Source organism: Alligator mississippiensis, chromosome 2 (genome assembly GCF_030867095.1).
Source record: "Alligator mississippiensis isolate rAllMis1 chromosome 2, rAllMis1, whole genome shotgun sequence".
Taxonomy (NCBI): Eukaryota; Metazoa; Chordata; order Crocodylia; family Alligatoridae; genus Alligator; species Alligator mississippiensis.
This window is the reverse complement of record NC_081825.1, coordinates 103,802,751-103,816,209: the sequence shown is the minus strand read 5'-3', so window position 1 is coordinate 103,816,209 and position 13,459 is coordinate 103,802,751. Positions and strand designations below refer to the sequence as shown.

The 13,459-nt window shown below is 41.6% G+C and overlaps 1 protein-coding gene across 9 annotated transcripts in view; it reads left to right on the top strand.

Moving 5' to 3' along the window:
* The first annotated feature begins 527 nt into the window (after nt 1–527).
* The window catches only part of IL15 (interleukin 15), a 73,777-nt gene continuing 60,845 nt past the window's right edge, over nt 528–13,459 (top strand). For 2 of the 9 annotated variants that reach the window (XM_019489776.2, XM_019489775.2), the window contains exon 1: nt 5,561–5,671. The gene's annotated coding sequence lies outside the window, so the exon portion shown is untranslated. Of the gene's footprint in view, nt 608–4,309; nt 4,400–5,551; nt 5,672–10,964; nt 11,157–12,719; nt 13,048–13,459 lie in introns of those variants that run through there. The other 7 variants (XM_014595663.3, XM_014595664.3, XM_019489774.2 and 4 more) reach the window with 7 other exon arrangements.

Sequence of the window (13,459 nt, the reverse complement as noted above, 5' to 3'; positions counted from 1 at the left end):
CTGGGCCTAGAGGCACCTGGGGTATATGGGAAATACAGTGAGGGAAAGAGATGTGCTTTTTTCACTAGTAAAGTAGAACTTTAGTGGAAGTTGGGATTTTGCCAGTGTGTCAGTACCTCCATGGGAACTGGAAGGCAACTTCTGAGGGAGAGGAGGATGGAGGACCCAAGGTCCTTAGTCCCTGTCTCTGCAGTGAAGACTGCAGAGACAGGGTATAAAGCCTTCCTTATGTAGGAGCTGGTCAGATGTCCCTTAGGTACTGCTTGCTCTCTTGGAATTCCCCCCACCCCTTTTTTTTTTTTTTTTTAAGTGTCTGCCCTAGGCCCCTTACTATTTTTCTGAGTCAGTTCAAATCTGAATTTCTTTTTCTTTTGCATTCTCACTTTGCAACAGGAATTCCAGCTGACAGCCCAAAGCTGCAGAATTTTTACTTTTAGTTTCTCTTTGCTTAGTACTTTGGATCTCTGGCAACTACCCACAGGAGTGCCTTGTAAGTCCCAAGTCTAAGCTGCTGGTTGCAAGGTAACATGTGAGCCTCTACACTGAAACAGATCTCAGGGGAACAGCTCACAGATTCTCTTCTGAAGATACCTCCTCTCAGGGCCAGGTAAGAGTTCCCTAGAGAGTTTGCAATGGTAAGTTCTACTTTTACCTTATTATCCTATTGGTGCTAATATTTTTGTGCAGCCAATATTAATGGTAAAGAAAATAGGCACTGCTATGCTCTCACTAAGCACCCAGGCTTGTCAGAGGAATTCAGAGCCCTGCATGAGTACCTGTGGTCTCCATATAACACATGAACTGGACACCTTAGAGTGGGATCCAGAACAGCCAGTATGCTGACTGGTAAGCTGCCTGAGGTCAGCACATAGACATTTAGAGCTAGTCAGTAGGAAATGTGGAAGACAAGTATAAGTATTATATCCTACCATACTCAGATGTCCCCTGATCAGGGAGATGATCTACACAACCCTTGGGACTCTCCTGGAGATTGATGCCTGGAAACAACTGACTAGGGCTGACTTTTCTTTTAAAAGATGGCTGCCAAAGGAGAAGATAGTGTTGACTCCCTTCTATAACTTCTCTGTGGACAAACCACTCACCCAGGAAAAGAGAGATCCTCTTCTGTCTGAGAGGGTTCAAATCTACATACCGTACCTCTGGGGAGGAAGTCCTAACCACCAGTCCACAGGCTCTTCTGGGGGTGGGAGAGGATATTCTCCTTCTCTCTTGCTGGAACAACATTATTGTGAGGAAAAGAAAAGGTCATAGAAAGATCACTAGAGTGAGCATAGCCCTCTAGTTTTGTAGTTAGACAAGGGGGGATTCCTGCACTTGGGCCCTGTCTCCAAGTATGTTTCTGTATTTTATGAGAGGTTTTATAGGGTCACTGTAGCCAGAGAAAAGAAAAGAATCATGCTTTCTAAGAAGACAGAGCTGAGTGCCCCTTCTAATGATACCTCTTAAAATGAATGTGCCAAACTTACGATTTGCTTTGTGTCTGTAACCCACTGCTCTAACCATAGTATTTCACTACCGTCTCACACTACTCACTACACTTCTGCCTCTAGTGAGTTGCATAACCCACAAAACATTGCACTTGATGACTGTCACAATGCAGAAACAGAAGGGGACAGAATTCATACTAGGGATTCGAGGTTGTCTTCTGAGTACTTGACTTTTAAAGTGCTTTGTGGGGCACATCTAGGAACTTCAGAGCACTTGCAGGATCTTTCACCTATAGATTCCTAGTTCAAATTTAGCCCAGCCTTGTCGGGTTTACCGCTGCTTTGCATGTAGACAAAATACTTCCTTCTCCAGAACCATCAAGGGTCCCCTAACACTAAATTTACACTATTCTTTTAAAGCTAAAAGTTGTGGTTAACTATGTTCATTGCAAACAAGTTAATTTAATTATTTGTATCAAATAAACAAATTTCTGTCCTTTTTCTTCTCTGTCAATACCTCTGTGGGGAGCATTGTCAAAAGCCTGTGCTAGAAGTGGATTCTTCTCTTCTCTGCCATTACTTAGAGCTAAGGAACCTCTCCTTACAGAGAGGCTCATTTCAGTTTTGGCATTCCCCCTATAACTGTTCTGCTGAGCACCTGTCAGCAACAAGGGCTGGGTTCAGTTTTGGGGTACTAAATCTATTTTACCATGGCTCAAGCCCCCACCCAGACTTCCTGGGATACACTAAATGAATCACTAGGGTGTCCAATAAAATTAACATGGGGGGGGCATGGTGAACTGCTGCAGGCGGTGGCGGCGGGGGTATGGCAGTGGGGAGCAGGGAGCTCCCACAGGCAGCCATGGCAGTGTTGGCAGCAGGGGTGGGCTGAGTGGTGAAAAATAGAGGACATAAAGGTGTCTGGTTTCATATTAATAGAGGACAGAGAACCAGAAAACCAGACTATCCTCTATAAAGTGGATGAATGGCTACTCAACCCCCCACAGCATCATCTCACCCAACCTCCCACCCCTGCCAAGAAAAAAAAAGGGGGGGGGGAAGATGAGGGAGAAAGCAGGGGTCTTGAGACATACTTTCTTTCCCTGTACCTGAGACTTTCTCTTCATATAGCTTCAGCTTGCTTCTCCAGTGAAGATGCGGCGGTGGGGGGGGGGGGGGATGGACCCCTCCATGGGGAACAGGTTTTCTGGCTCCCAATCTAGTAATGCAGCTCTCAGCAGCTCCAGGAGAAAAGAGACCCCAGCTCAGGTGGCCTAAACCTTAAATAACTTTTCTGACATCACTATAGGGTCCCAATCAAGAAACAGCATCATTTGAACACTACTAATGCAGACCAATCAATTCAAAGGTGATCAGCACTCTGGGATTTGCTTCAGAGTCACAAAACTGGTTTTACAGGTTCTTTTAAGGAATTTCAAGATAATGGTCTGGACACAATAAGGGGGAGGGGAGGTGGTTCTCTTCCAGTGCACCCCCCCCAACACAGTATACAACAACCAAAAGCACACATTTTACCACACACAACCCTAAGAGTGTGTGTGGGTATTACACCCCTTTACCATGGCACTGCTTCTGCTCCTCTTTGCTCTGCCACTCCTTCTGCATCAAAGGACACCCCTCTGCTCATCTGCTTTGTTGGGGTCATAGAAGCAAGGACAATCTTAAAGGCTAGGGACAGAAGTTACAGATAAACCAGCTTAAGTGATCAGAAACTGTTTTAAACCTGTAACAGAACAGAAATTCAGCTCATGTAAACAGGTTTCAAAATGACCAAACCCAGTGTAAGATAAACCTGGATGGATGTAATATCAGATTAAATGGATTTAGGTTAAACTGGTCTATGGAACTTCTGTCCCAGATCTCCTCCCAACTCAACCAAGGTCACAGTCTCTGTAGCAAGTTTCTTGTCCCAGGGGGTGGCCACAACACCCATGTGTGGCTGCTCAGGCACAGCTTGGTCCACCTTTCTGGGACTCCCTCCCCTTTCTTACCTGCCACAACTTGATGTCATGTTTTATATCTGAGGGAAGCTGTCCCTAGGGCTTCCCAAGCTAGGGCTAAGCCTCTGGTTCATGGGGTAATTAGACATCTTGGGGTCCCTGCATATGCTTGTTGGGCTTGGTGCTTCTGGTCTCAGCCCTTTTTTCTCTTGGCAGGGTCCTGTAGCTTAGGCCCACTGAACCAGACATGGCTTCTGCAGGCCTTGTTTGCCCTACTCCGGGCTCCAGGCTCACTGGTCCCCACACTATGCCCTGCTCTGGGCTTGCTACTTTCTCAGAATGCTTTCCCAGCACAGCTCAAAGCAAGTACATGCTCTTAGGGCACTAAGGGGTAGTATTGCCTCTAAACTGTGTGGCGTGTGCGGCCACACAGGCACGCTCATGCCACACTACCAGGTGCTCCTGCATGGCCGTGCCTGCCATGCAGCTTAGAGGGAATGCTTCTAAGGGAACCTCCAAAAACTTCCCCTCATAGTCCTAACTCAAAACACCAATCTGAACTACAACCAAAAAATAACCCCCCTGGCTATAACACAAACTCTCTCTTTTGAATGGTCAAACAACCACAAATGGAAAAACAATACACTGTCACTTTAAACATAACAAAACCTTCCATCCCCATCAGGGTGGATAAGTAAGCATGCATGCAGATAGCCCTCCCTGGGTGAATCCCAGGCAGAACAGTAATCTAACAAGCCCTCTTAACAACTTCCTACTGAGAAACTCTCCCCTTTCTGCAGCATATAGGGGCCTGAGTTTAACACGTTTCTTGGGACTTCCCCCTCTGGTCACCAGTTTCCCAATGCAGTCATTGGTGATTCCTGTTTTGGCTTGTTACAGGCAGTTTCAGGATAGCCTCCTGCAGCTGGATCTGTGGAGTTTCTGTGTAAGCCCCCAGCTCCTGCTATTGCTGTCACTGCTGGCTCTGGGGTGAGTGTTTGCTTACATCTTTTCCTTCCTTAGTCTGTCTCTGGGCTTGTCTGGCTGGCAGGTTCTGGGGTTTGCTTTCTCCTCTCTGTAATGTGATAGGGTCCCCATTACAGTCCCCCAGTATTCCAGGAACCTTTGTGGGTGGGCAGGCTATCCTCTGCCTCTGGGGGGCGGGGAGACCAGGAGCTGGGTGAGGGGCTCCTTTTCCCTTCCTCCACCCTGCCCTGCTCTTTTCCTGCCAGCTGCATTGGCCCCACCCCAGGGCGTCACAGAGCAGGGCTGGGTGGAGGAAGGGGAAAGGACCCCCCTCCTAGCCTGGGCTCCCCTTCAGCTGAGGTCTGCCCAGCTGGGGGGTGTTCTGTGAGGGTCCTCTCCCCCACCAGGCTGGGCTGGCTGCGCAGCCCTGCCCCCTGCTAGTTTCTGCCTTTGACCCACAAAGGGAGTGGGGAATGGAGCCCCCTTGCTACACAGCCCTGGTTCTGGGCCAGCATAGGGAAGTTACATGGTGGGGTGCTTTCCCCCACCTTCTACAGAGCGCTTCCATCCCTGCTGCCTGGCACAAGCCTCCACATCTCACCAGCTGCCACTTGTGCCAGGTTCTGGCAGGATGTGTGGCCTGGAACACGTCCACCAGGCAGCAGTGGGTGGCCCAGGGTTCAAATTACACGCTGACTTGGGGTTGGGGGGGGTGTCAAGACGATTCCAATCTTTGATTTCATTGATTAACAAATCCACCTAAGTGAAGGAGCAATCTGATCAGAACTCCCCCCCCCCCCCATTATGATTTTCAAATCTTACAGGGGCGCTCTTATCTCTTAAAGGGGGGGAGGGCTTAGTCCCCCCCCAAGCTCCCCCATAATTTGAACCCTGAGTTCCTCCCTTTTTTTGGGCCTAGGCCAATGCAGGCCTCTGCCTGCCTTTCCCAACTCAAAAGTAAATGTTTGTTCTGTTCTTTATTGATTCAATCTACTCAGCTGAGACAAACCTGCAAAGATTGAATCAATATTGCCTCTGGCTTTTTGACTGTCTGTACTTAACCAAAGGCAGCATCATGCCACATATCATTTTCAGTAACTTCCAACAGCTCTGGCTTGGAGAAAAAACATTTCCGCCAGGCAGTGGGAGGGCTCTGTTTAGGCAAGGGAAGAGCTGCAGCCTTTCCTTCCCCTTTGAGAACTGATAAACATCTGAAAGTTTAACACTGTTGGTTCAGAACTCCAAGGGACTGATGTTTTGGCTTGTCAACCTCCCTGGCTTCTTTCTATTTGTAAGGTACCAGTCTTTTTCTCCTCTCCTACCTTTCTTTGTAAATTTTACAGTTTGTACAGCATACAATTAACAAGAATTCCCTCTAAAACATATAGCATCAGCCTGTTGCTCAATCTATGACTAATTCTCAGAAAAAGTCCTTAGGCAGAAATAAGTAATTTATTTTGCAATAAATGAAAGTAAAACAGGCCAGTGGGGTAAGGAGATATTAGTGGCTGTGACTTGTGTAAACTCTTTACTAATACGTTGGTCTAATTGTATGCTTAAACTTTTCCAAGTATTGCAAATATTTTATAGTAAGATCAACATTGTTTTTCATTGGCTTTGTACTTCTTAATTTATTACTTATTTTTCTGAAGGGATAAAGGAATGTGTTCTGCTTAGCTTTTGTTTTAATTAGTAATATTATAATATAGGGCATTTTCTCATATAACAGGTAATAGTATTTTCAAATACAACACCTATCTCTGAATATCTCGACCAATATTTGATTCTAAGCCACATTTTTTCTATTTTTTAATCTTTTCTCTCTCTTGCTGTTGAGCAAAAGACCTACATAAACAGAGGAGATCAACTGTAGTCAAGCAATAAAAGTAGTGAAGCCAAAACTAGTGCCAAATGCACAACAGAAACATATGGGGGAGGAGGAATAAATGTATTTTTTCTTTCAGTTTTAAAATGCTTAGGAACTTATTTTAACAGTAGGTCAGTAGAAACAGAAGTAAACAATGGTAAACAATGCCCTTTCTTTTAATGCAGGCTGAATTAATATTTGCATTCAAATGAAGACCCACTAAAGAAAGCGATGAAGAGATATGCAAGCAAATCCCAAAGTAGAACTGGTGTCTTATAGGGTACAAGTGGCCAGATACAGCATTGTATTAATAGTTCATCCTTTAAAAAAAATTATAACTGTACTTTCCATCTTAAAATAGCTATAGGGTGGACGTCAGCCTGTTTTAGACTTTCAAATTTATCTGAATAAAAACAGTAAATTCACCCAGGGAAACTGTGCCAAGGTAGTGTCCTCTGCTGTTTCGAGCATGCATGTGCTTGGTTCTAATATTATAATACAGGTATAAAATGTGGTGAAACACATGCTTGTTGCTTGTTATAACAATCAGCTTGTGTTATTTACCTTCCTATCAAATGTTCAGTAACTCCCCTTTGACTATTATTTATGTTTCCCAAGACAGCTCACTAATGGAATTCAGTCCCTCAAGAGCTTACTGAAATAAAAGCTGTGGCTAATTATATGACTATTAATGGCATCTTTTGCTTCTACATCTGTGCTGCCACACCTTTGTCTAGCATGGTCAGAAAAGATGCTGAGGAAATTGACTTTTCAACTCAGGAATTTGTATTGGTCGTGCTAAAGTTTGAGACCATCATTTCAGTAGCTTATCAGTTCCAGTTAACACTTTTGTATCAGGTTCTGACATCTGTGAATGGTTTCATTTGCTATGGTTGAGCATATGCTTTAGTTCTCAAAAATCTCCTAAACTCGTTTTGCTGTTTGGAGAAATTAGGAAGTAAGCCGTACGGCTTGGGCTGGGGTCCAACTTTGATGAGTTTTAAATAAGGAATCTTTAGAGTTACCACTTTTCCTTCCAGGTGTATTGACAGAATCACCATACCAAATGTCAGTTTAGATAAATTATGGCTTACTTAACAAAGAGTAATAAAACATATCAGGCACAAGAAAAAACATGAACCAGAGCAGTCCAGACTCATCTATTCTTATGCATTATAAAATATACTTGTGTAATGAGTCAGTATAGCATTATTTTCCTTCAAGAAAATATATAGATATATATTTAAATATTTTCATATCACTACATTTTAAAATGACATTTTATTGGTCTCAGTGGACACTGTGCTTCAATTTTATTGTTCCTAATTTAAGTTGTCCCACTTTTTTTTTTTTACCCTGAGCTGCTGTCTGTTTTATCTGTTCTGTGAGCAGGGAGTATGCTGAAATTAAAAGTTAGGAATCCTTTTTTTAAATAACTGAATAATACTTTTGTTATCCATAAACAGACTAAAGAAGCAGACAAAATCCACCAAGAACAAATGACATGCAAGAAAAGAAAATATACTCAATACAGAGCATCATCTAGAAAAGCACCATTTGGAAATAATAGAGTGCTTTACAATCTTGACTTTTAGACATGACAGTGCAAGATGAAAATATCATATAAACACAGACAGTAAAGCTGTACTAGCTTTTCACAAGAATTAAACAGAGGAAAAGTATGAGGAAAAGTCACACTTGCATGTCAGCTTATTGTTCCAGAGACTACAGAGCCTAATTTATGTATGATCTAAAACTTAGCATCCTCCTTTTTAGTAGGTCAGGTCTTTGTGGAGAAGTCTAGTGTCATAATTAAGGCCCGTCACATTTTTGGTCAACTAATCTTAATACAGAAAATGTAGCAATTCTGCTAGCATAGATGTTGCTAGGTTTTGTTAACAGAAACATTTGGATTTCCACGTTGATTGGCAATGGCTAAAGCCATGCCACCAGGCCTGCCTATCACAATTAGTGATGAGAGTGAAACAATGGGTTGTCAGTAGTCAGAAATATTAGGTGGGAGAACAGAAAGATAGGGCAGTATTATGATTACACACATACGCATCAACTCTGACTAAAAAAGAATTTGGGGAAGGGGTACAGGGGGCTGGTGAAGAGTTAAGTACTGGGGATACACTGAGCTCCTTAAATAGATCCCCAATTCAAAACAGTTATTAATATTAGTTAAATGTATATCCTGCCCTATCCAGAAAGGCTCAGAGTGGCTTGCAATACATGACAAACAACCCACAGATTGGAAACAACACTCCAAAACATGAAAACCACACCCCTCCTCACTACTCTTGCTTCCATGTCACCCATAAGAGTAACCCCTCCAGCCAATTCCAACTGTGTTTCCCAACCCCTATTTACATCAAGGTATAAGAAACCTCATCCATGCCCACCCACTCCTACTTCCTCATACCTAGGGGAGACGCCTCCTCTACCCACAGTGTCCCTTCCAAGTGCACACGCCTCTCCAATCATCCCCAAAACAAATAATTCCTCTCCCTCCCTCCTACAAAAACAGCATTACATTTGAAAGAACCATAACAGGGAAATAAGAGAAAGCCCCTCGATACCTGAAAGGACCATTTTCCCTCCAACTAGATACAGATTCCTTGGTTGTATTCCTCATGCCTTGAAGTGGCAGGAATTAATCTGCACTCAGATATAAACCAACACATTTGCCTGAGCAGAGACAAAAACTGTACAAACAGAATTATTCAAGGGTCTATATGGGAGTCACACATGTCTGCTCAGAAGAATAGTACAATGTACTGTCCCTAGGCAGACTAATGATCTCTAACCAAAGTCAGAATCTAAACAGGTCCCTGTCAGTGCCACAACAAATACCTTCTGTCCCTTGCAGAACAGGGTCAGAGATCAATGAGCTGACATCAATGAGATGCACCTCCATCTCTACTGCATATTTAGGGTTCATTTCCAGAGATATCACAGAGCTCAGAACCATTCTGTTAGTCAATTCCCAAACCCCAGGTTCTCAAATTTTAGGTAGAGGAGAACATAGGAGCAGCAACCTGAGTTTCTGCCTAAACTCTCTTCAGTGGTACCCTATGTAAGCCATTTGGCCCAGAGACAACCATGTGGCCTATGACTGGTCCAAACTGGGCAAAGCAGAGCTCCTGTATTAGGGTGGCATTTCATTTCTCCCCAGTTAGCTACATTCAGGAAGTAGGAAGTCTGGGGTGGGATTTATCTTTCCAGTCTTTCAGGGTGCCTATACACATGCAGTGAGGCTGCTTCCATGCACTGTTATGATAGGAAACGGCTAAATCACAAGAAATGGCTAAATTGTAACAAGTGTGTAGATATGTATTGTTTTAAAACATTAGGTACCTGATACATGTGATGCTCCAGGCACTTTAATTAGAGCGGCTCTTAGAGAGCATGTGTATAAATGCCCTCAGAGATCCAAGGCCCTGGAGTCATTCCTGCCTCCCTGCCCATCTCCTGAAGAATCATAATTAGGGATAGTCTTTTGTGGTCATGTAGCTTCTGAAGTGATTCTGCCTTTGGAAAATAACCCTTCTGCTGACATTTCAGTTTTTTGTTCACTAAAGAAAGTACCAATGTGAAATCAGGAGGTGGAGAGGATAAAGCCTATTTTTTTCACTAAGAAATTAGTGAAGAGTAGCAAAAATATTGAGATGTTGTAGTCTGCTAGCACAGGGTATAGTATATAATTTAAACTGTCATCCTTAGTAATATGTTATTATCACCAGGTAATAAGATTCAGGTGCCATTATAAAGCATTTTACACAATTTAATGATACTACAGATGAGAGAGGTATACAAAACCAGAATAAGGTGATCTTCAGCTTAGAAGCTGTTGCCATGTTGCCATTATTGATCTTATAAACTGCAACCCACAGTTTGATAATTTAACAATTCTGTATAATGGCGATACTGGAAAATTGTTTAGGGATGAATGACTGATTTTTTTCATGGAGAATGATTTTTAAAAGACTGTCATATAAAAAATATATAAAATGGCAGAAATAGCTGATTGATTAATTAATTTAAAGATCTTAATTGTTCGTCAATATAAAACGTATTCATTTAAATAAACAGTATCTGTTATTTTCAATGTAAAATAGAATCTTAAAATCTTAACATCTTAAAAAAATAAGATTCAATTTTAGAAATTATATGTGAAGTTAAGTGTGTGGCTGTAATTTCTATTTCTGATCACATAATAAACTGTGCATAAGTGGCACTATTTTCCTGTTGCTTCAGTCTTAGCCAAAAACCTGAGAATGGAATAGACCTGATAGTTATCTTCCACAGAGTCTCATTATGGATATAGTTTACAGCACTAAGTGAGTGAGGGTATTGTGAAGAAAATTGCTGGAGAAATTCAGTACTTCAGTCTCTAGTGCTGCAAAGCCAGTACATCTACATTTGGTAAAACAAAATATGATAATGTTGATGGAAGTTTTGCACCTGATTATGGAGTCAGCTCACGAGTGGAAATTTGTTTTGGGTGAGAAAATAATGCTAATCTTCCAATGCGTTAATCATCTGTCCTCTATATCTCAAATGTGAGACATATATCATGTGTTTTGTACTTGGTTTATTTTTTGCTTACTGTGAATGGAAACTAGGCATGAACTCAATAGACTGATACATTGGAAGCTGCGTAGCTTGCCTAAGAGTCTTGGCTCATATACAAATGATAATCTTACTTTTGCCCAGCAGAAGCTACAGTAATCTTGATCCCCTTCTTGTAAGGAGAAATAAAAGCCAGTGATCCCCTCCCAATCCTAAAAAAGGAAAGATGCAACAGCTGTGAACCCTGGTTTGCTGGGAATCTGATGGGTTTATTGTACTGAAGTTTTCAGCTCGTCTCAAAGGGAAAAGAATATTTGAATAGAAGACTGATCCAAAAAGGTAGTGAAATATATATGATCTGTCTCATGATTCAAATACAGCTTTAATTTAAAGTGTAGCATTCAGTGTTACTAGTAAAGGTACCTAATGGTTTAAAACAATATCTATCTACATTTTGATACAATTTAGCCATTTCAATGGGTCTCTCAGATATGAGCATCACGGTAAACACTTGTGTATTAATCTCTAGTAAACTGTGGTAGACTTTAGGATGGGTTGCCTATTTCCCTCCTAGTTTAGTTTGGTTACTAGTTTGGTTGGTAGTTGGAGCTTTCCTTTTTTAACTTTGCAAATCATCAGAATTGATATATATTACAGACCAACAAGATTGTATATAAAATGCATGCAATTGTGACAGTTGTAAGTACATGACTATGTAAGTATATGAATTCAGATTTGGTGAATTGTATATCTTTACAAATTACTTGATTGTAACAGACATGTTAAGACATTCTGGAATTCCCAGTTAAAACTCTAGTTAACTCTCAAATTAACTCTCTTGATTTGTGGAAATATGTTAATTGGAGTGGGCCAGTATACCAGCCAAAATAGGACGCTCCAGGCATTGCTTAACTATGTGCTTGCTTCCTTGCTTCAGAACCAGATCTTGTTCAGTGATAAACATAGTTTGTTTGATACCTCCCAAGGAGCACCAGAGACTACTAGTTTAGCCTGTTTAGTGGATAAAGACATTTCTTGAAACTTCTATTATCCATTTTAGCTTAGACTGTATAAGTTAGTTCCTCAAACTTTTGCTTTTTTTTTTTTTTTTTTTTAAAATACCTCACCATTTTTGCCCTGTGACCTGAGGAAAATGGACAGGGAGTTTGATTAGACTTATTCCTATATTCGTGTCAGATTATTGGTGTTAAACTTACTGAGTCCATTTTGGATTCTCTGGATAGCCTCCTCATCATTTTCAAGTTAACTAGCCAAGGGAAAACCTTATTATAATAAGGTTTAATTGGTTAACTGACTGGTGATAAATTACAACTATTTAAACAGCAGCAGGATAAATTACTTCTAAATAGCCCTAGGCTAGGCTATTTTTGGTAAGTCAGAGATACATCCTCTGTTTCACATTGGCAAAGAGGGAAATGCTCCTTCTATTATGAAAGCTGAAATGGAATAATATTTTTTGTGTTCTATGCTTAGAGGTTCCTGCTGTCTGTCTGGTTTTGTGATATATTTATGTTGGAGAAAGAAGATGGGCAAAATCAAGAACATATGTTGTTTTGATGCTGTTTAAATAAATTCTATTTTAAACAATATTAAGCCTTCTAGAAAGCATGCATTAGTATATGGTGTCTAATGACATGATTGCATGTAATGTATTTCCGGTTTTATTCATTGTACAGGATACATAGCCTAACTCAGTAAGCTGCTATTCAGTATTATTTTAGCTTCATTCATCCCATTGGCTGAATAGCCCAGGTTTTTTTTTTTTGGTGCCAATTTGTGGTTCCCAGTGGTTTTTCCCCCCAAAAATTTAGTTGGAAAAAATTCAGTTTGTATATTCAGATACAGATCTGAATAATTCCAACTGCAGCTGGCAGTGTTAGCGCTCCTGCAAGTCAGGGCCCAGGTATTTTAACTAGAGCACACAGAAAATGAAGAACATGAATTATGTGGCCACCTGTGGCAATTTGGGGTTAAATAATTTAACTATTACCACATACAAACTCTGAGCAGTGGCAAGGGTAGAATCTAGTTCCACAGGTCAGCATTCAACTGCCTCAGACCTGAGACCCTCATTTTTCTTGTCTGCAGTTCTCTCCAGCATTCATTGCACTGTTTCTACCTCCTGCAACAAAGGAAGCACAGGTGTTAAAACTATTTACAGACACTACTTTACTAAGAGAAGAATCACCAATCTCCTAGTAGAAATGAGGTGTGTACAAACATTCATTCAATTTCTCCAAGGGGAAGCATGTCCACTCTGGGAAAAAGATCTTCCAGGTTGGCACCTAGAAGATCTCCCCTGAGAGAGACTCTCTCACAAGAATTGAACACCTGTCAGTGATCCAGAGTCCTTGCTTGAGAGAATGGGCTTTGCCCCACTGCTCCAGTCCCCTGGAGCATCTGCTATGTGCCTTTATATAACATCCTAATGGTTACACCATTGAATTAGAAGCAAGACCTGAGTTCTAGGTCTTTCTTAGCCTGAAGGAGCTCAAACCCACATCTTCCACCTCACAGGAGAATGGCCTAACCACTGAGCCACAGAATAGGCTATGTAAGGGCACCACCTGTTCTCTTTGTTGAAAGAAGCTGGCTCTCTGGGTTGCAGAGAGTGATAGAGC